Source organism: Nicotiana attenuata, unplaced genomic scaffold (genome assembly GCF_001879085.1).
Source record: "Nicotiana attenuata strain UT unplaced genomic scaffold, NIATTr2, whole genome shotgun sequence".
In the NCBI taxonomy this organism is placed as follows: Eukaryota; Viridiplantae; Streptophyta; class Magnoliopsida; order Solanales; family Solanaceae; genus Nicotiana; species Nicotiana attenuata.
The window spans coordinates 13,361-35,021 of record NW_017672759.1 but is presented as its reverse complement, the minus strand read 5'-3'; positions in this window follow the sequence as shown (position 1 = coordinate 35,021).

The following is a 21,661-nucleotide window of genomic DNA, read 5'->3' as shown; positions in this document are numbered from 1 at the left end:
TCTTTCTGACAATGAAGAATGATTGATGAGCCTTAGAACACTCAGGTTGTTCTTGGATCAAGTGGAAAAGCTAGACAAGAATCTTAGTAAAAAGGGTGTTTTCATATGCTTGTAATATGTCAGATTCTCTCTACAAAATCAATGTATTTTCTTACAAGTGAATCTCCCTTGTCCCCTATCCTTGTGTCTCTTTCTATTTATAGGGGTTATATTCCTAGAAGTGGATCGGGATATTGTGCTAGGAGAATTGGAGCATTCCGAGAGTCACCGTGACTTTGGATACTGCAGGCGTATCGAGGTTGAGGAGGTCGTGGGAGTTATGCGTAAGATGAGTAGGGATAGAGCGACCGGGCCAGACGAGATTCCGGTGGAATTTTGGAAGTGTGTGGGGAGAACAGGTTTGGAGTGGTTGACTGGGTTGTTTAATGTTATTTTTAAGGCGAAAAGGATGCCGGATGAGTGGAGGTGGAGTACGTGGTCCCATTGTATAAGAACAAAGGTAATATCCAGAGTTGTAACAATTATAGGGGTATCAAATTACTGAGTCATACCATGAAATTATGGGAGAGGGTGGTTGAAGCGAGGGTGAGGATGATAGTGTCTGTATTCGATAACCGGTTCGGTTTTATGCCGGCTCGTTCTACTACAAAAGCTATACACCTTGTTAGGAGGTTGGTGGAACTGTACAGAGAGAGGAAGAAGGATCTGCACATGGTGTTTATTGCCTTAGAAAAAGCGTATGACAAAGTTCCTAGAGAAGTTCTCTGGAGATGCTTGGAGACAAAAGGTGTGCCGGTTTCCTACATTATGGCGATTAAGGACATGTATGATGGGGCTAAGTCTCGGGTTAGGACAGTAGGAGGCGACTCTGAGCATTTTCCAGTTGTAATGGGGTTACACCAAGGTTCTGCGCTAAGTCCGTTCTTATTCGCCCTGGTGATGGACGCGTTGACACACCATATTCAAGAGGAGGTGCCATGGTGCATGCTATTCGCCGATGATATAGTTCTGATTGATGAGTCGCGAGCCGGTGTTAACAAGAGGCTGGAGGTTTGGAGACAGGCTCTTGAGTCTAAGGGTTTCAAGCTGAGCAGGACGAAGACGGAATACCTGGAGTGTAAACACTGAGCCGGGGGAAGTGGGCGTGGATGTGAGGCTTGAATCAAAGGTCATCCCAAGTAGAGACAGCTTCAAGTACCTTGGTTCGATTATTCAGGGAGGAGGGGAGATCGACGAGGATGTCACATACCGTATTGGGGTAGGATGGATGAAGTGGAGGTTAGCATCTGGAGTCCTGTGTGACAAGAGAGTGCCACCGTCTCTCAAAGGTAAGTTATAAAGCGGTGGTTAAACCGGCCATGATGTATGGGGCTGAGTGTTGGCCCGTTAAGAACTCACATATCCAGAAGATGAGAGTAGCAGAAATGAGGATGTTGAGGTGGATGTGCGGGCACACTAGGATGGATAAGATTATGAATGATGATATTCGGGAGAAGGTGCACGTCGCTCCCATTGATGACAAGATGCGGGAAGCGAGACTCAGATGGTTCGGGCATGTTCAGAGGAGAAGCCCAGATGCTACGGTACGGAGGTGTGAGCATCTGGTTGTGGAGGGCGAGAGGAGAAGTAGAGGGCAGCCTAAGAAGTATTGGGGAGAGGTGATCAGGCAGGATATGGCGAGGCTTCAGATTTTCGAGGACATGATACTTGATAGGAAGAAGTGGAGGTCGAGTATTAGGGTTGTAGGTTAGGATGTAATTGAGTATTGCCTTTCCTCGTACCATTGTGGGACTAGTATGGCAGGGTTTTTTGTCTAAGATAGCTAGTAACAATATTGTCTCTTACTATTTTCGCTTTCGAGTGCATGACCTATTTACTAGCCATAGCTTTTGCTTTTGCTTTTCATCTTTCTTCTGGATTTTATGTTGTTCCTACTTTTCCTATGATTTCTCTGGTGATACTAATATTGTCTCCTTTTGTCCTTTGTCTTGAGCCGAGGGTCTTTTGGAAACAGCCTCCCTACTCCTGCGGGGTAGGGGTAAGGTCTGCATACACACTACCCTCCCCAGACCCTATTAGTGGGATTTTACTGGGTTGTTGTTGTTGTTGTTGTTGTATATTCCTAGAAATCCTAATAGTACAGGTGAAGAGAATATCCACTAGAATATTTTCTTTAATATCCTATCTTAAGACTAGCCGTTACAACTCTGTCTAGGATGCTCGACCTCGACTTCGACCTATGACGACTTTTCGACCTTGATCCTTGCTGACTCCTCGACCTCAACCTTCGTCATTTTTGGGACCACTTCGACCTTGGGCAGGTCCCCCATTAGAGTCGTATTAGTGCCACATGGCAGTCTGTGAATGCCTCCTTAATGTTAACATGGTTTGATCATATTAGAGATGATTTTTGACCCATACAGTTAGTCCCTCCGCTTATTGAGGTTGTCCTCGCAGGTGAGCTTAATGAGTAGATGATGTCTCTTTCGGTCGAACTTATCGAGTAAGCTGCAAGAATCGTAATCGTCGTGCCGAACAGGCCACATGGCCCTCTGTGGGCCACATATTTCAAATACTACAAGTTTCCCGGGTGATTTGTTGGAGTTATCCTGTCCAAGGAATAAAATGACGCCATGACATCAGGCGTCATTATGACGCATATTCCCGATATGTTGCATCGATTCGTGCGTGACCTTTGATGGGATCTGTCGTTTCGCTCCCGGTGCCAATTATGATGAGCCATTTTCGGGTTTAGTGCCATGATCTCTATAAATAGAGGTTTTTGGACTTGAGTTTGAAATTTGTTTCTTCTAACTTTCCAGAGCACCATCCTTCTTCTTGCCATTTTCTTCTCTAAATTTCCTTTCCTCACTCTGTTGCCCTATTCCATCCCCATTCTTTCCGACTTGTTATTCTTCTTTACTACTTTACATCATGTCTAACTTACCATCATACGCCAGTGAAGGGAGCCGCATTCCTCCGTTAGCAGTTGTGTTTCCTTCTCATATAGAGGGTGCTTTCGCCATTGTTGATGATGAAGCATTCCTGTCAGTGGAGAAAATAATCTTCTGCAATCCTAACGTTAGGTGCGACCTCACCAAATCACCGGACGCCGCTCTTGGAATTTTTCAATCGACGATTAAGCCTAAAGAATTGGCGGAACTCAAGGTCAAGTTCGACCTTCCAAACTATGTCAAATTGATTCCGGCTGGTGAGGACGTGGTACAGGTTCATCGCCCCGGATACTCTGCTCTATACGTTTATCCCTTCCTCATCGGTTATTTGCTCCTACTCTTTCTGTTGGTGGAGGAATTCTGTCATCACTACGGCGTCTTCCCTGCTCATCTTGCGCCATACGTCTACAAAATTATTAGAATGCTGACCAAATTTGCCGAGCTGGTCTGGGTCGAGCTGATGCTGCAGCATTTGGTTCATCTCTTTGCCCCTAGCTTCTATAGGGGAACGATGCTAAATCTTCACTATTTTGGAGGTAAATGTTTGGTGGTGAAGACGGACGATAAGGTCGGTTGCCAGTTCTGGCTTAATATTTTCTACATCAGGACCGAGGACATGGTGGCTAACACCGATGGCTTTCCCGAGGCTTGGAATTACACACGTAAGTGCTCATTTTTTGTTTGCGTTCCTTTACTTGCTCGGAATTAATTGAAGGACTTTCCCTTTCCTTGTAGCCAACAATCAGCCTCCCCTTTTAGTCACACACATTTCTGATTGGGTTGAGCAAATCCTTCCCCACGTCGTAGGGATCCGCGACTGGCCGAGCTTCATCAAAAAGTTCAGACCGGCACTTCCTTCGACATGTAACCTCTTTTATTTGCCCGTGGCATTTCATTTTTCGTTGTATGCTGATTCATTTAGCTAACTTAAATGTTTGTTTCTTTCCTATGCATGGGGTCTTCTTGAAGGAGCCGGGCACCAGTGTCATCCTTTTTGGAGGAAGGCTGTTGCACCTTTGGATTCCACCCCTATTGCGACTTCCGCCGCTTCTTTGCCGACCCCTCCCTCGGCTAACGCAGTCCAAGAACCTGCCTATGTTCCGTCCGTTGCTTTCGCTTCTCAACTCCTTTCACTGGTCGATGAGGACAAGGATATTTCTCCTGAGGACGGTAGTCTAATGCCTCATAAGAGGAGAGCCATGGATGCGGGAGGAGAAAGGCTATAGTCATCGACTTGGAAGAAGGCGACTTCATTTTTCGAGAGACGACCACATTGTATGTTGGAGAAAGCACTGGGGTGGACTTCGAGGTTCCGCATTTGAACGAGATGAACGTGAGTGTATCGATGCATCCCGCGGGGGAGACGGTCGAAGGCGGAGTGTCTCACGATGGCCTCGCACTTCCGAGGCAAGAGGAGGCTTCATCTTCTAGGGCTGCAGTGGATGTCCCCTCTTCTGTTGATGGCAGAGAGAAGGCTGTTACTGAAGAGGACATCGGATCTGGACGAGTTGAGGATAATCGATGAGGGACTTACTCAACTCGAGGTGAGGTCGGAAGGGGTATCCAGAACTATTACGATCCTAATGGATCGTAATCTTCTTGTAAATACCGAGGAAGTAGTACTTGACCTCGATCCTATTTGTTCTGAGGTTGAGGGTACGACCCTCGAGACGATAAACGATAACACTCTATCGAATAACAGTGCTAGTCTTTCTCTCCGGGTAAGTACGACTATCGTTTGTTCTTTTCCTTATGCTTTTGTTTCTTTGTAAGTTCTAACTCCTTTTCTTTGTTTTATACACAGTTATTGAGATTGAGAGTGCTTAGCGGGAGAAGAGACGTAAAGACATTTACGTGAAGCTACAGGAAAAGTATACAAAGTGCCTTGTGAAGTACTGGGGGCTCCCATGTCGGCTTCGCAAAGGTAGCAATGTACGGGTCCTGAGGAAGGACTTAAAGAAGAGGGATGAGGAGTTGATACGAGTTGTGGATAAATGCAGGGTCCTTGAAGGAGCTGAGGAGAAAAGAGGAAGAGCTTGAGCTTAGCAAGGGCATAGAGGCCCAATGCAACAATCTCCAAGCCCAAGTGCTCTAGCTGCGAGGCCAACTCGAAGAGTGCCAGTTCAAGGCGAAGGCTCTCAGTGGTGAGGACGCCGAGAACAGGGGGAGCTTAATAAGGCGGAGTCTGCTCAGTCGGAGGCTCGGAGGAGGGTGAAGTTCCTTGAATTGGCAAACCGAACCCTTCGTTCTGAGCGAGAACATGACTTATCGACGGCGAAGGCTAAAGAAGAACGACTCGATGAAAGGATTGGGTAGTTGGAAAAAGATACCTCCGATCTTTATAATGAAGTTGCTGCTTTGGAGGCTGAGAACGCCAAACTTCTTGCACGACCTTCTTCATCTACGACTTCTGGCTTCCCAAATATTCCATGTGAGCTGTATGAAGAATGGATTCATGCGAAGGCCCGATTGAATGTACTTTGTGAGTTACATGTGGCGGGCTCCGTTCCTGCCGCGGACTTTAAGGATGCTCAGGTCAAGGCTCGTGAGGCTCGGGTTGCTTGTGGCTACGACCCGGCTACGCCTCGCCCTAGCGAGAAAGACGAGGACGGAGAGGATGATATAGATCGCTTTGAGGATGAGGCCTGGTATGATTCTATTTACCCTTCGAGCGAGGATGGAGAGGGCGTTAAAGATCGGAACCGGTGAAGACGTTGTGGGTTGTGATGGCGATGGCCAGTAGTAGTTTGTTTTTATAGTTTTGTGTATTTTTGTTGGCGTCTTCAAGAGCCTTTGTAAGAAACCTTTGTCTATAAATATCAAAGTTGGTTTTTGCTTTCATTTGCGCCTTTCTTTTTTGCCGTGGTTTGTTATTGTACTTTGCGTGTTATGCTCCTTCATACTTTTGATGTTGTTATTTGACTGGTCATAGTCTTTGGGTTGAATTGCTACGATCGATTGTGTCTTCGGATCGATCGGATAGGTTTGAACTTGGTCGGACTTAGACTTTTGTTCGGTTAAGTTTAACCTTCTATCGAAACATGGCCGAGGGCCGATAGGTGTCATTTGAACTTGGCCGAATCTTAACTTTTTTAAGTCGCAGCCAAGGGCCAGTAGGTATTGTTCGAACTTTATCGAATTATAGCCTTTTTAAATCGCGACCGAGGGCCGGTAGGTGTTGTTCGAACTTGGTCAAATTTTAACCTTTTATAGGCGTTGTTCGAGTTGGGTCGAACTTGATATTTTATTAAGGTGCGACCGGGGGCCGATAGGTATTGCTCGAGCTGGGTCAAACTTAAACCTTTTATTAATGTGCGACTGAGGGCTGATAGGTGTTGTTCAAGCTGGGTCGAACTTAACCTTTTCTTAATGTGCGGCCGAGGGCCAATAGGTGTTGTTCGAGCTGGGTTGAACTTAACCTTTTGTTAATATATGACCAAGGGCCAATAGGTATTGTTCGAGCTGGGTCGAACTTAACCTTTTGTTAACGTGCAGCCGAGGGCCGATAGGTGTTGTTTGATCTGGGTCGAACGTAACCTTTTGTTAATGTGCGGCCGAGGGCCGACAGGTGTTGTTCGAGCTGGGTCAAACTTAACCTTTTGTTAACGTGCGGCCGAGGTCCGATAGATGTTGTTCGAGCTGGGTCGAACTTAACCTTTTGTTAACGTGCGGCCGAGGGACGATAGATGTTTCTAATAAACATAAGTTTCTTATTACTTTGATGTTGTTGCTCAGATTACATGATTGGAAAAAGTTACAAGTTTTGGGCATTGGCTGGCATTCCGGTCCCAATCTATTTAGTCCATTCATTGCTCAACTTGGAGAGTATTGAGGAGTTGGGTAATGAAAGAGAAAAACATCCCCTCCCTCGCATACTTCGACTCGAAGTGTCCCTTTTGTCGCATCGTTAAAAAACTCCTTGAGAAAACCCTTACGGAACAAAACTCAAATGAGGGAAAAAGAGTACGACTTGGGGACACCTCTTCCTTTTAGAAGTTGAAGTATTTGAGGAGGCTGATGTTCCAATTGTTCGGTAATTGTTTTCCTTCCACCGTCTCTAATTGGAACGAACCCTTGTTTGCTTTAGCTATAATTTTGTACGGGCCGTCCCAGTTCGTTCCCAGTTTGCCTTCCCGTGGGTCTTTGCTTGCTTGAGTTTTGGCTTTGAGTACGTAATCCCCGACTTTGAGCGGTTGGACCTTTGCTTTCTTGTTGTAGTAATATTCTGCTTGATGCTGATGGTAGGCTATAATTACATGTTTTAGTCGCTTATTGCACTCTAATTTACTGCACTTTAATCGTGTTTGAGCTATAATCGTTAGTGTTTTATACTTATTGTGTGTTTTATGCCTTGTAGGAGTGATTTCGAGCTATGTAGATGTTGTGGAGCTAATTCAAGCTATTTGGAGCTTTGAAGTCTGAGTAAAAGCCCAATGGATTAAGTCGGGATCATGTTTGGGGGTTGAGGACCAAGTCTGGATGTCAAAATGCAAGATTTGAGCCGTACTCTGAGAAATTTGCACTAGTGTGATGCAAGGGCGAGACATAGTGCGACGCAGCAGTGTATTTTTGTTGCATGTTGAATTGTTGAGCTCCCTGATAATCCCCAATAATGCCCCGCATGGCGTGTCGACCCATGCAGTATGCCTGTACAATTTTTACAGAGTTATTGTCCTATTTCAGCTAGGAGGAGGTAATTTCATTTGGGTCCGACCGTACTTGGTATAAATACATGGAAAAATGTTATTTTCTGAACTTTTGACATATTTTAGACCTAGGGAGGCTAAGGAGGAGTTGGAGAAGCAAAAGCACAAGGAGTTCATCATTCGAACCTCACTCAAGACCCGAGTTTGGATCGTTTTATGTTTTCCTTTACTTTAAACATAATTGTGATGGATAGATCCATATCTATGGGGTAGTTCCCTTTAGGGTTTGATGGATTTGGTGTATTGACATTTGTTTGTGGATTATAGCTCTAGTTTTATGTATTGAATCGTTTTGGATGATTTAATTGTTGCATTTATATTCACTTGTTCATATAATCGAGAGAGGCATAACTTGTGATATCTTTGCATTATTTTGTTGGTTGAATTCATTAATTCTTCTTAGTAATCGGAAGAGGCTAGTTGAATTGTTGATTAAACCTATTTAGTAGGATAATCGAGAGAGGTTCTCCTAAATACTAATCCACTACGAATTCTTGCATATCTTCACAGAGCTTAAATTGGTTCATCTTGTGAGGTTGAGACTTAATCTAGAGAGGAGTTTCTATTAAACAATTGAACTAATAATTAAGTGAATTCGAGAGACTCACTTGAACATTAGAAGTTAATTATCTAGAGTTAGATCTCAAACAATTATCTTGCACCTATTCCATCAAAACCCTGTTTTCTCCCATTGATAACCTTCTTTGCTTACTGATTGTTTCGATTGTCACTAGTCAATAGTTTAGATTCTTAGTTAATTTTAGTTAGAAATCATATACTTCTTAACTGTTGATCATATTGGATAACAGTCATACTAGAAACTACGAAAATACCGTTTAACTCCAATCCCTGTGGATACGATATTATACTATACTATATTTGACTAGCGAACATAATTTTATGTGGTGTTTTGCGCTCGTCAACTGCTTTTGGCGACCATCCTTATGTAAGCCATATCTCTCTATTCGTCGATCTCATCGAGTTCCCGCCTTCTACTCTCGTCATTAGTAGTACCGCTTTCGTGGGAGTACCTTAGGCTGGGTTCTCCGACTTCGACTGGTATGACTGGTTCAGTCCCATAGACCATAGAGTAGGGCGTCTCTCCCGTGCTCGTCTTCGGGGTGGTTCTATACGCCCACAATACTTTTGGGAGTATCTCCGGCCATAGTACCTTGGCGTCTTCGAGCTTTTTCTTCATGATGTTTAATATGGACTTATTGGAGGATTCTGCCTGCCCGTTACCTGCCGGGTGATACGGGGTTGAAAGTATCCTCTTATATGCCATTTCTCGAAGAATTCAGCGGTTTTCTTTCCCATGAACTGGGGTTCGTTGTCGCGAATGATCTCCTTGGGTAGGCCGAATCAGCAGATGATGTTTCTTTGTATAAAGGTGATTCCATCTTGTTCGCCAATTTGGGTGAACGCTCCTTCTTCCACCCATTTAGAGAAATAGTCAGTTAAAACCAAAAGGAATCGTACATTACCTCGCCCTGCTAGAAGGGGGCCCACGATGTGCTTTCCCCACTTGATGAACGGCCATGGGGAGGTGACTGAGTGGAGATGTTCTCGTGCTTGGTGAATTATTGGGGCGTATTCCTAGTGTTGTTCGCATTTATTCACAAATTCTGAGGCGTCCTTTTTCATGATGGGCCAATAGTATCCTGCCCGTATGAGACACCTAACGAGTGTTCAATTGCTGGAGTGAGTACCGCAATGGATATCATGGACTTCTTGGAGGACGCGCTGGGTTTGGCTCGGGCCTAAACATTTCGGCAGAGGGCTGCTGTATGTCCTCTTGTATAGGTCGCTATCAAGGAGATTGTATTTGGCTGCTTGCATTCTTAGTTTATTGGATTCTTTTTGTCGTTTGGGAGTATGTCGTACTGTAAGTAGGCAATAATTCGATTGCGTCAATCCCAAGTTAAGCTTATAGATCTTACCTCGATTTGGTCTAGCGATGAGTTGAGGAGGTGGACTACACTTTTATCCCCGATCATGATTCTTTTGGTTGCTGCGACCAATTTGGCGAGGCCGTCCACTTCAACATTCTGCGCATGCAGAATCTGGTCGAGCTGGCATTCGTCGAACTTGGGCAGCAACCTACAGATCTCGGTCTGATATTTTTTCAACCTTTGTTCTTTGATTTGGAAAGTACCTGTGACTTGGTTGACTACGAGCTGGGAATCCCAACAGAGTGTTAACCACTTCGCCCCATACTTGAGTGCTAGCCTCAATCCTGCAATTATAGCCTCAAACTCTGCCTCGTTATTAGTCATATCTGGGCATCTTATGGAATGGCGAATTACTTCGCCTGCAGGTAGGGACATCGAGTACGAGTCCCAATTCGGATCCGGAAGCATTGGATGCACCATCGGTCTATAGGGCCCAGAGGTCTTGTGTTTGAAAAGAAGCTTGGACGGCTTCCTTCTCGACCTTAGGCATTATACTTGCGCTGAAGTATGCGATGAAGTTGGCGAGCACTGGCGACTTTATCGCCGTTCACGACTGATATGTGATATCGTGCTCGCTTAGCTCGATGGCCCACTTGCACAGCCTCCCCGATAACTCGGGTTTATGTAAAATGCCTCTTAGAGGAAAGGTGGTAACGACCGAGATAGGGTGGCACTGGAAATAGGGTCTAAGATTTTGTGAAGCTGTCACAAGTGCCAGGGCCAGTTTCTCGAGGTGTGGGTACCTCGTCTTGGCGTCGACGAGTATTTTTCTAATGTAATAAATGGGAGATTGCGTACCTTTACTTTCTCGGATCAGGACTGCACTTACTGCCACTTCGAAAGATGGCCAGGTAGACGAGGAGATGTTCCTCTGGTTCGGGCTTTGAGAATAGAGGTGGTGATGACAGATACGCCTTCAGTTTTCGAAGAGCTTGTATGCACTCGAGTGTCCATTCGAGGCCGTTATCCTTTTTGAGTACGCCAAAAAAATTGTGACATCTGTCAGATGACCGCGAGATGAATCTCGATAAGGCGGCGATTCGACCAGTCAATCTTTGGACTTTCTTCTTGGTAGTCAGGAGTTCCGGTATCCCTTCGATTTTGGTCTGGATTAACCTCGATCCCCCATTGTTACACTAAGAAGCCCAAGAACTTTCCCGAGGCTACGCCGAACGTGCATTTCTCTAGGTTTAGTTTCATTCCGTACCATCTCAGTATGTCGAAAGCTTTTTTTCAAATGGTTGATATGGTCCTCTGCCTTTACGGATTTGACCAGCATGTCGTCGATATATACCTCCATGGTCTTGCCAAGCTGATCTTTGAACATTTTTTTGACCAATATTTGATAGGTAGCCCCTGCATTCTTCAGCCCTAATGGCATGACCCTATAACAATATGTTCCTTGGTGGGTGATGAACGTGGTTTTTGCCTGGTCCTATTCTTCCATAAGTATCTGGTTATAGCCTGAGTACGCGTCCAAAACACTCAACAGCTCATGCCCGACTGTTATGTTGATGAGTTGGTCGATATGTGGTAACGGGGACAAATCCTTCGAACATGTTTTGTTCAAGTCCGTGAAGTCTACACACATCTACTATTTCCCGTTCTCTTTTTGACCATCACTACGTTGGCGATCCACTTGGGGTATCTCGACTCACCAATGGAGCCATTTTCTAATAGCTTCTCCACCTCTTCGTTGGATGGCAACGTTGATGGCGGGGTTGAATTTTGTCTGACCTGCCTTACCGGGGGTAGAGTGGATCGATGTTTAGTTTATGTGTGGCGATCTCCTTGGGGATGCTGGCATATCTGCATGGATGAAGACAAACAAATCTGCATTAGTTATTATGAATTGACTAAATTTACCTCATTCTCTGAGTTTGCAGCCGATATAAGCCCTTTTGTTGTAGTCGCAGGGATCTAATTGTACGGGTTCGAGGTCCTCTATAGTCGAGTCCGCGACTTCAACCATTTTGGGATCCATGATAACGTCCCTGGTCTCTTCTTGTGCCGACCTCAACTCTGTTGATTGTTATGCCTCTTTCTCCTTGTCTTTTTTCTGTTGGGTTGTCGTGCTATCTAAGGCGATGCAGTAGCATTCCCGGGACGTGCACTGTTCTCCCCGTATGCTGAATATCCCCCAAGGTGTTGGGAATTTGATTGCTTGGTATAAGTTGGAGAGGATGACTTTCATGGGATGAATCCATGGTCATCCTACTATCGCATTATATGCGCTGGCCTGGTCCATGATGTGGAATGTCGTCTTTAGCGTTATGCCCCGGCCAAGACGAAAAGTATAATTTCTCCCGATGTCCGTTCAGCTGCATTATTAAAACTAGTTAGTGTGATGCAGTGTGGCACTATCTTGTCCTCGAGTCTCATTTGGGTGAGGACTCGGGGATGGATAATGCACGCTCCACTCCCATCATCCACCATTATACGTTTGACATCAGTATCTAAAATGCGCAAAGTAATGACGAGAGCATCATTGTGAGGGAAATTCAAACAGTTGGCATTTGACTCGTCGAAGATGATACTTTCTTCTAGTCCGTCATGCTGTTCTTGCGTGATAAATTTTTTGAGCTTGTGAGCGGCACTGAATTTAACGCCATTGATGGAGGTGTTATCGCTACCGCCGATGATTATTAATAGTGCGAGCTGGTGACGGTGGCTTGGGCGGGACTTGACGTTCACGTCCTCTAGCGAAGTTGTTTCTCCCTTTGTCGCTCAGCAGCTCTTTGAGGTGTCTCGTTGCAACATGTTCACAACTTCTAGCCTGAGGGCGATGCAGTCTTCTTTCTTATGTCCGCGATCTTGGTGGAATTCGCAGAGGGTGTCAGATTTACTGGTGCTCGGGTCGGACCTCATCTTGGGCGGCCATTTCATCTTCATTCCGAGTTTTTCCAGGGCATAGACTATTTCTCTATGTGACACACAAAAACTGTGAGCACATAATAATGAAGGCATACCCCTCTCACTCCGGTGGGTCCCCGTCCTCGGCCTGGATGGGCCTCATCATAGCAAAAAGTAGGCGGGGCGGGGGCCCTAACGTATGGTTGATGTCGTTCCCTGTTGGGCCTGAGACCGGGTAATCCCTCCTTATGTTATCTCTTCATTCTTTCCTGGCTCGGCTTGTACCGTGATGAGTCGTTGAGTTGGTCCGTTGAGGTCGTCATCATCTGCTCGGACTTCAGCATAGTAGCATTGTGGATTTCGTCCCAAGTGGTTAGAGGATATTTCATCAATCGGCTCAGCAGTTATCTGGTTGCTCTTGAACCCTCTCTACTCAACCCGTTCTGAAAAGTCGCGACCCCTATCCCCTTGGACACATTTGGTAGAGTCATCCTTACCCTATTGAATCGGGAAAGGAAATCCCTTAGTCCCTCTCCTAAGGACTGCTTGATGGAAAATATGTCGTTTACTCTTGTTTCACTTTCTTGGATCCGGCATTCGCCGTTATGAACTTATCGGCCATTTCTTTGAAGGTTTCTATTGAGCGGGCTGGTAGTTTGTGAGTACCATGTTAATGCCCCTCTCGTAAGGGTTACGCCAAATTTCTTCAACAAAATAGAGGACACTTGTTCATTGGTGAGGTCGTTGCCCTTCACGGCGGTGACATAATGAGTCACGTGATCTTCGGGGTCAGTCATTCCGTCCTCTATCCTGCGATACAGCGGTATTTTGAAGGTCTTTGGTGTGGCATGTGGGGCTGCTTCCTTGCTGTACGGCTGCTCTGCGAATCTACTGCCGTCCCTCTTTGGCAGTAGCTTACGGGCGTTCGATATCTTGTCGACTCGTTCTTGGTATTCTTTCATTTAATCTTTGAGTGCTCTATTTTTATTCACCATTTCTTCCATCCTCTTTAGAATAGCGGCGAGAACGCTGTCACCTGCATTGTTAGTAACATTGTAAGTTATACCTGGTGTTGGAGCGTTTGGTTGGTCGCCCTATTCGTCTTCTCGTCGCACTATATGGGCTCTTGCGGTCTCTGTTGTCATGTGTAAACATCCCATACTTTCATTCTACAATTCATATTAAGTGAATCAATGTAAGCTGGAGAGCTTAAGCACCTTTACTAAGATAATGATGGGTTAAACAAGTGTTAAGCAAGTATCGTGAGGGTTGGAGGTTAAACGAATCGAAGATGTTATAACCCGTACTTTTGGGGTAAACTAGGTGTGATTAATATCATAAGGAGGTCATGTTTTAAGATAATTGAATCATATAATATTTGTATGTTTAGTTTTTAAGTCAAATAAGTTGTAAAACAAAACACGACAAAAGTAATCGCAAGTTATATTTATAATTTGACGTAAATTTGGGTCTGATGTCACCGAGCTTTTCTCTAAATATACTTTGAGTTACAGGGTGATACACCCATCAAATTGAAGATTTGCCTGTCTACTTTCCAATGCATTAAACTGTTCGTCAATACGATGTCAGAATAGAGAGATATTCGCATTTTTGCAAGACTGCGCAAGCAGCTTCCTTGGGACCCACAAAGTCGGTGGAAGCTTACCTTGTTATATAATGTGATAACTTTCGTCTCTAAATATCATTTTCGACAAATCAGACCTCCAAGTAGCTCTAAGCTCTCTCTAAGTATATCCTGAAGATTCATACACAAATCCAATGCCAAACCACCTAAATTCTTCTTCAAAAGTGTTGTAGAAGTGGTGGAGATCACTTATATGATGTTGTTGATGTGTTGTGAGTTCTTTCAAGTTTAAGGAGAGTCGTTCTTGTAGTTTTTCTTCCTGTTTAAAGGTAATCTCTTCTTCTCCTACATAAGTTTGATGATATCTAAGCCCTAGCTAAGTTGTTTGAAGCTAGAAGTTATGAGTTGACGGTCAAAAGACGTATAGAAGTTGTGATACCATGTTGGACTGTTTTGAGGTGTTTTTATGATGTTGCTGTGGCTGGAGTTTTGGGAGATAATATATATATATATATATATATATATATATATATATATATATCTGTGTGTGTGTGTGTGTGTGGTGTTGTTAATATGTATCCTTATGAGAAGAAGAAGTGTAGATTATTGTTTTGTTGGTATTTAAGGACCGAGCTTGTCGCTCGATGTATCGTAAGCTAGCTATTCCTAAGCTTAATGTTTTCCCTATTGTTGTTGCTATATTGTATTGTTGGGAAGTTCTCGTATTGTTAAGCTGCTGGATATATGGATTAAAGGTGGCATGCCGTTGTTAATGTTGTGACCTTGAGGGAGGTGAAAGAAACGGGGGCGATGCTGTCCGATTTGCCGTAGAAAAATCTTGTCGCATGGTAGCTAGTTGATGTGTTACTATTATTGATAGTAGTGTTATTTTCATTGGTATAGATTATATTAAAGAGGAGACTTTCCCACCATCTTCGTCGAAGGATCGACTTAAAGGTATGTAAGGTTTCCCCTTTCTTCTTCTAGCATGATTCCATAACGATGTGACCCTTATAAAAGGTTCAAGGGGACGAGTCCTAGCGTATGTTCTATGTTGACGGGTTAAGAGCCTCTAATAGTTTAAAAGTGAATATACATAAGAAATGAGTTACTCGTAGTTGTAATCCATGGATGATTCCTAGAAATAAGTAGAGACCTCAGGGAACTTATGCTGAGTCTACGTCGAGAAGTATAGCTTTCGTTTAATGGTAAATTATAAATGGCTCACGAGTAGAAATCACGTATAGAACCTATGATCTTATGAAATGTCTGAAATAGTTTTCATTGGTTAGTGAAGGTAGCTACGGAAGATACCTAATGCTAATAAAAGAGATATGTAAATTAAGAGATGCGATAAGTTGCTTAACAAGAATCTCCCCGTAAATTTAAAGGTTGTGAATGAGAAAACTAGCGAATGAAGAATATATCGTATGTAGAAGAACGTAAGGTCACATAAATTATGAAACACATTGTACTACCTAACTAGAATAATCGTGCGTAGGAGGAAATAGTAACGATATTCCATACATTAAAGGAAGTAGAGATTGAGTTAACGAATGCGATGAGTCGCTTGAAACAGTATGAAGTACGAGCCTTACTGTAACGACCCGACCAGTCGTTTTGAGATTTTGCACTTCGCTTGCTAGTTCTCGGGCATGACTAGCCCCGTGTGATGCATTATTACTTATGTAAATCGTCGGTTTTTGGTTTTTAGGATAATCGGAATGGTTTTGGAAGAACAGTTCTCAGTTGGAAGCTTAAAATTTGAAAGGTTTGACCAAGTTTTGACTTGTTAGTATATGATCTCGGATTGGAATTTTTATGATTTGGTTAGCTCCGTTAGGTGAATTGGGACGCAGGCACGTGACCGGAATGTGTTTTGGAGGTCCGTAATAGATTTAGGCTTGAATTGGCGAAATTAGAATTTTGGCGATTCCGGTTGATAGGTGAGATTTTGATATAGGAGTCAGAATGGAATTCCGGAAATTGGAGTAGGTCCGTTGTGTCATTTGGGATGTGTGTGCAAAATTTCAGGTTATTCGGACGTGGTTTGCTAGACTTTTTGATCAAAAGCGTTTTTCGGAAGATTTTAGAACTTTAGGCTTGAATTCGGTGTGATTTGGTGGATTCGATGTTGTTTAAGGTGTTTTGAAGATTGGTACAAGTTTGGAGAGTGGTATGGGACTTGTTGGTGCTTTTGGTTGAGGTCCCGGAGGCCCCGGGGTGATTTCGGGTGGTTGACGGAAAGATAGGAGTTTGGAAATGGCAGCTGAAGTGTTGAGACTGCTGTCATAACCGCATCCGCGGTTGAAGGATCGCAGGTGCGACAACCGCAGATGTGGAAGATCAGTCGCAGAAGCGGAAGGAGTCAAGGGAGGCAGGAACCGCAGGAGCGGTTAAGGAACCGCACCTGCGATGGCGCAGGTGCGGGTGGTGCATCACAGATGCAGAAATTGAACGTTTTAGTGGGGATCGCAGAAGCGGCGCTTGGGACCGCAGAAGCAGTTGTGCAGGAGCGAGTAAAGGGCCGCAGGTGAGGAATCCCTGGGTCAGAATGTATATAATTTTTCCTTCGCGATTTTTCAGTCTATTTTCACCATTTTTAAACGGGATTGAAGCTTTTGAGAGGGATTCTTGAGTAAACCAAAGGGTAATCTCTTGGAGGTAAGATTCTTGACTTCACAACTCGTTTATATGAGATTAAAGGCCTAATTAGTGGTGAAATTTTGGGAAAAATCAGTGCAAAATGGGTAATTAGGGCTTGAGATTAAGAGACCTTAAAATGGGTATTTGAGGGGTCAATTGAACTTCGATTTCAGTGTTCTTGATATGTATAGACTCCGGGGAGGATGAGGATCATTTTGGCATAAATTTTATCGGGTTCCGAGACGTGGACCCAGGGGGCCGGGTTTGGCAATTTCGGGATTTTTGGTATAAATTGGATATTTTCGAGTGGGCTTTGTTCCCTTAGCATATTTTGATGGCATGAAACTATTTTTGGCTAGATTTGGAGCATCCGGAGGCCGATTCGAGAGGCAAAGGCATCGCGGGCTAGAGTTTGGACCAAATAGAGGTAAGTAATGATTGTAAATACTGTTCTGAGGGTATGAAACCCCGGATTTCACATCGTTGTGCTACTTTGAGGTGACGCACACGCTAGATGACGAGCGTGGGGTCGTGCACCAATGGGGATTCTGACTTGGTCCATCCTGTACGACTATTAAGTCGCGTATTTTACTTGAAAACTATTTGATATTGTTATATCTTGGAAAATATTATTGTGTTTGGGGCTAAATGTCGTGTTTGGGCCTTGTGCCGATTGTTTGGACCCTTAGGGGCTTTTACTACTGTTTTTACCTCACTGTTTTGATTTAATGTTTACACTCAGTCATGTTATATTCTTACTGTTTTAATAACTCGGTTTTATTCACTCCTTTGATTTCATAAATGATTTTGAGCCGAGTAATTGTTTTACTTCGCCCGTGTGGCTTGTGAGATTCTGACTGAGTAAGGCCGAGGGCCCGTGTTGTGAGGATACTGTGGGATCGGGCTGCGCGCCGCAGCATATGGTACCGATTGTGATATATGAGAGGCCGAGGGCCAGATTTATTATGCCACGAGGTGGCTTGTGATTGATATGAGGCCGAGAGCCTGTTGATTATGCCACGAGATGGCTTATTATCGCGCTTGGACCGTAAGGGGCCCCTTCCGGAGTCTATACACCCCCAGTGAGCGCGGGTACCCAGTGTGTGTGATGTGTTGTAGCCCGAGGGGCTGTTATTGTTTCATATTGAAGCCCGATGGGCTGTTCTTGATCTATGTTGCCCGAGGGCCGGTTCTTGATTCATGATATGCCCGAGGGGCTGATTACGAGTGACTGTGAGGTAGCCCGAGGGGCTGGTTCTATTGATATTATGCCCGATGGGCGTTTTATGGTACATGTTTCGCCCGAGGGGTTGTTTACGTTTCTATTATTTTACTCACTGTTTTATCACTCGTTTGAAACTATTGAAAGTTATTTTAAGAGATTTTACTGAAATTGAGCTTGATTTACGAAGTAAATGATTTCTGTACTATTTTGGAAATGTACTGCATTTGCTGTAGCGTTATGACGTGGCTTACGTGTTTTCTTACTGCTCAGCTTTCATTTACTTTTATTACTTACTGAGTTGGAGTACTCACATTACTCCCTACACCTTGTGTGCAGATTCAGGTAGTTCTGAACCCGGTAGCGGGTGTTGATTGCGCAGTGGCAGAGTCAGTGGAGTTAGCAAGGTAGCTGCCCGACGTTCGCAGCACTGCTTTTCTCCCTCTTGTCTTCCTTAGACTGTATTTAGTACATTTTTAGATTCTTAGTTGTGTTCAGACCTTAGTAGATGCTCGTGACTTGTGACACCCCGATGTCGGGCTGTGTTTTGTTTCCGCAGTTGATATATTTCGCTTTATTTTGGGATTTATCATTATTAATGACTTGATTATGAATCATTATATCTGTTAATTAAACTTGGGGTTTGTGTGGCTGGCCTTGTCTTCACGAGAGGCGCCATCACGACCGGGTCTGGGTTTAGGGTCGTGACACTTACGATGTACCAAATGAATTTGTAAAGGTAAGATTATACAAATCTCGAAAGCCTTTTACTAGTATGTCACGATGGATGAGTAAATCTGAGAGTAGTTATGAGTTTCCTTAAAGCTAATGAGTAGGTATTACGAGTTGTTGAATACGAACTGAGAGTTACCGAAAGAAGTTGAAGAAGTTATACGTTATAAACACGAGTACCTGGCTTGTAAGATATTGATTGTTGTATGCTATTGTAATGTTATTTATGCATAAGCATGTTCCCTATGGACGGTCTATGAATGCATAGGGGGATAATGAAGGTTAACCTATGGACGGTCTATGAAACGCATAGGTGTGAGCACGTGATTTTTGCCCTATATGAATTACTCCCATAAATTCAAAACAAAATAACTTCTTTCAGTGTTTGCAATTTTTGTGGCATTTTTCTATTAATTGTTTGCATTTATCTGCCCATGTTTATTTTATTTAATTCATGAAAAATACAAAAATACTTGGCATGTGCATTTAGGATTTAACTTTGTATTTTAGGATTAATTAGAAAGTCAATTGTTTTATAAAATGGAAAAATCACAAAATATAGTGTAATTTGCACTTTTAATTTTAGTCTTGATTTTTGAGTAGTTTTTGTGTTAATTGGTTTTTAATTAATTGTGTTAATTGTCATTTTGGGTTTTATTAGTTTTTTTTGGTTAATTCAGTTTTAGGAATTAATTTAGATTTATGTTTAGTTTTAAAATTAAAAAAAATTAAAAAGAAAGTTGAAAAGAAATGAAAAGGAAAATAAAACAAAAGAAGCTTGAATCAGATTTTTGGGTCTCACTTAATTCCAAGCCCAAACCAAACAGGACCCACCCCAGGCCCATGTGCATATTACCCCATAACCCGGCAAAACCCGCCCCAACCCGGGTCCAATCCAGTCGTTCATTGTGATATCCAAACGACAGCGTTCAGAGTTTTTAATCCCAATCAAATCTCGGCCCTTCATTGCAGATCATCTAACGACTCTAGAACTATCTCCTAAATCAATTAAAGTGTCCGAAAAACCTAGTACCTTGTTAATTCACCCCCAATCTCAGAACTATATCCTCCGCCCTAAGCCACCGCCGGCCGCCCGCCGGAAATCGCCCACGGCGGCGGGCGGCGTCCAAATCCTCCCAAACTTATACCACTCGAGCATCTCACCCTCCTCTTCCCAAATCCGAGCCCTGTTTCCCTCAAATCCCACCCGGATTGCTCAAATAATTCAAACCCTAGAAGCCACCCCGTCGTGCACGGCGCCGCCGCCTTCGAACAACCTCAAAACTGGACCACGTGACCACTGTTACACCTCCATTCCAAATCCACCTTGTCTCCTCCGAATCACGGATCACATGCAGCATCGAAGTTCACCTCATTTTGTTTCCTTTGAGCTCCGCTCAGTCAAGCCTCCGCTTGGTTCGCATGCGTGATTTAACCAGTTTTGAGTAAAGGCTAAGTAAAGGAAGAGTCAATCGTGGGCAAGGGGGCAAAGTTGGGTCTCTGATAGGTTTCAAGTTCATAATCTGGTAAGTCTTTCCTCCTTTCTTGTGCTTCCCCGCCTTCTCCGTTTGTTCCTGACTTAATTTCCTTTCCCTTGTTCCTCTTCCATCCTGATTCTTCTTTTCTTTGTCATTCAGTAGTTAGTTTCGCGTATCAGTAGTCTTCAGTTTAGTTCATTCATTTTGATTTTGTTTTAGTTAGTATTAAATTGGTTAATTAGTCTATTGAGATGTTAGCCATGTTTATCTGCTTTACCTTCTAGTTATTCTAAAAAAAGGGGGGTTGTGATCTCTCTCTTGGGCAAGCTTACCTAGCCCATTGAATTCGTTTGGGTTTTGAAATCAGAAGGCCCCAACAAAGGGTTAGCCTGAGTCTATTTGGACTCGTCCGTATTGGGTCAATTGGCCCAGTGTTTGTTTGGACATTTAGAGGTATTTGGGGGGTAGTCTAGGAATTCTAGGTCAGGGAATCTTTTGCAACTGATTTAGAAGCTTCTAGTGGAGGGGTTTTAGTCAATTTCAGGCTAGTAGTGTTAAAACATGGGTAGAAAGTTAAAAATTGGGGGTTACCTAAGCTAAAATGGAAATTAAAAGAGGGACTGAGGGTGCAATACTAAAATCAGAGGGTTGCCCTATGGTTGAGCCTATATAAGATACTATTCTTGCCTTTCAAGGCAAGATTTAGAGAGGAAGAACACAGAAAATTAGGGGCGGCTAAGAAAAACTCCAAAAGAAATCACTGTTCTATTGAATTGTGGTTCTAGTTTTAGGTTTCTTCTCTGAAAACAATTCTGGTCCACTTTGAGCCTTTGAGACGGTTTGATTTTGAAATCGAAAGGGTTTTGGTTTGAGTTTTTGGTAGAAGTCCATTGTTTCATCGATTTGGGGGCTGAATTTTGTTGGTTTTGGTCTTTGAGTCTGGGCTAGTTTGCTGCTGAGTTTTGAAGTCGTTCTCCTGGTCTATTCGTGTCATTTGCTGGGTTTGATTGCTGCTGTTGCTGGTGTTAATTTTCTGCTGACTAACCTTGCTGATAGCTCACTCTCTCTTCCCCTTTTGTTTCAATTCCAGGTATTTTCCTTAGCTCATGATCAAAGATCGAATGTTGAACATGTAATGGATTTGAAGCTCATGTTAAATGAAGATTCCCTTTGAAGCTGACCCCTCTGTTTCTTCTACTATGTCCATTTTTGTTTAACTAGACTTCAAGTTATAAATGCAAGTTAAGGTCTCGTTCTCTGTTATTTTTTTAAACACTGAATTCGATTTCGTTCTTCTAGTATAGTTTTTGTGTAATCCATTTTGTTTTGAGGTTCAGAATTGAACTTATAGGGGTGTAATTGGGTTGAAAATGTTTTGAACCTTCGAGTGTGTTAATTATGGACTGTGATTTGCCCTTAGACTGGCTGAAATTGTTTAGTTTTGGTTCCAGTCTTTAGAAAATTTTCATTTCAAGTCTGGTTTAATACCTAAACGATGTTTTATGAATTCACACTGCTTTGAGGTTGGAACTG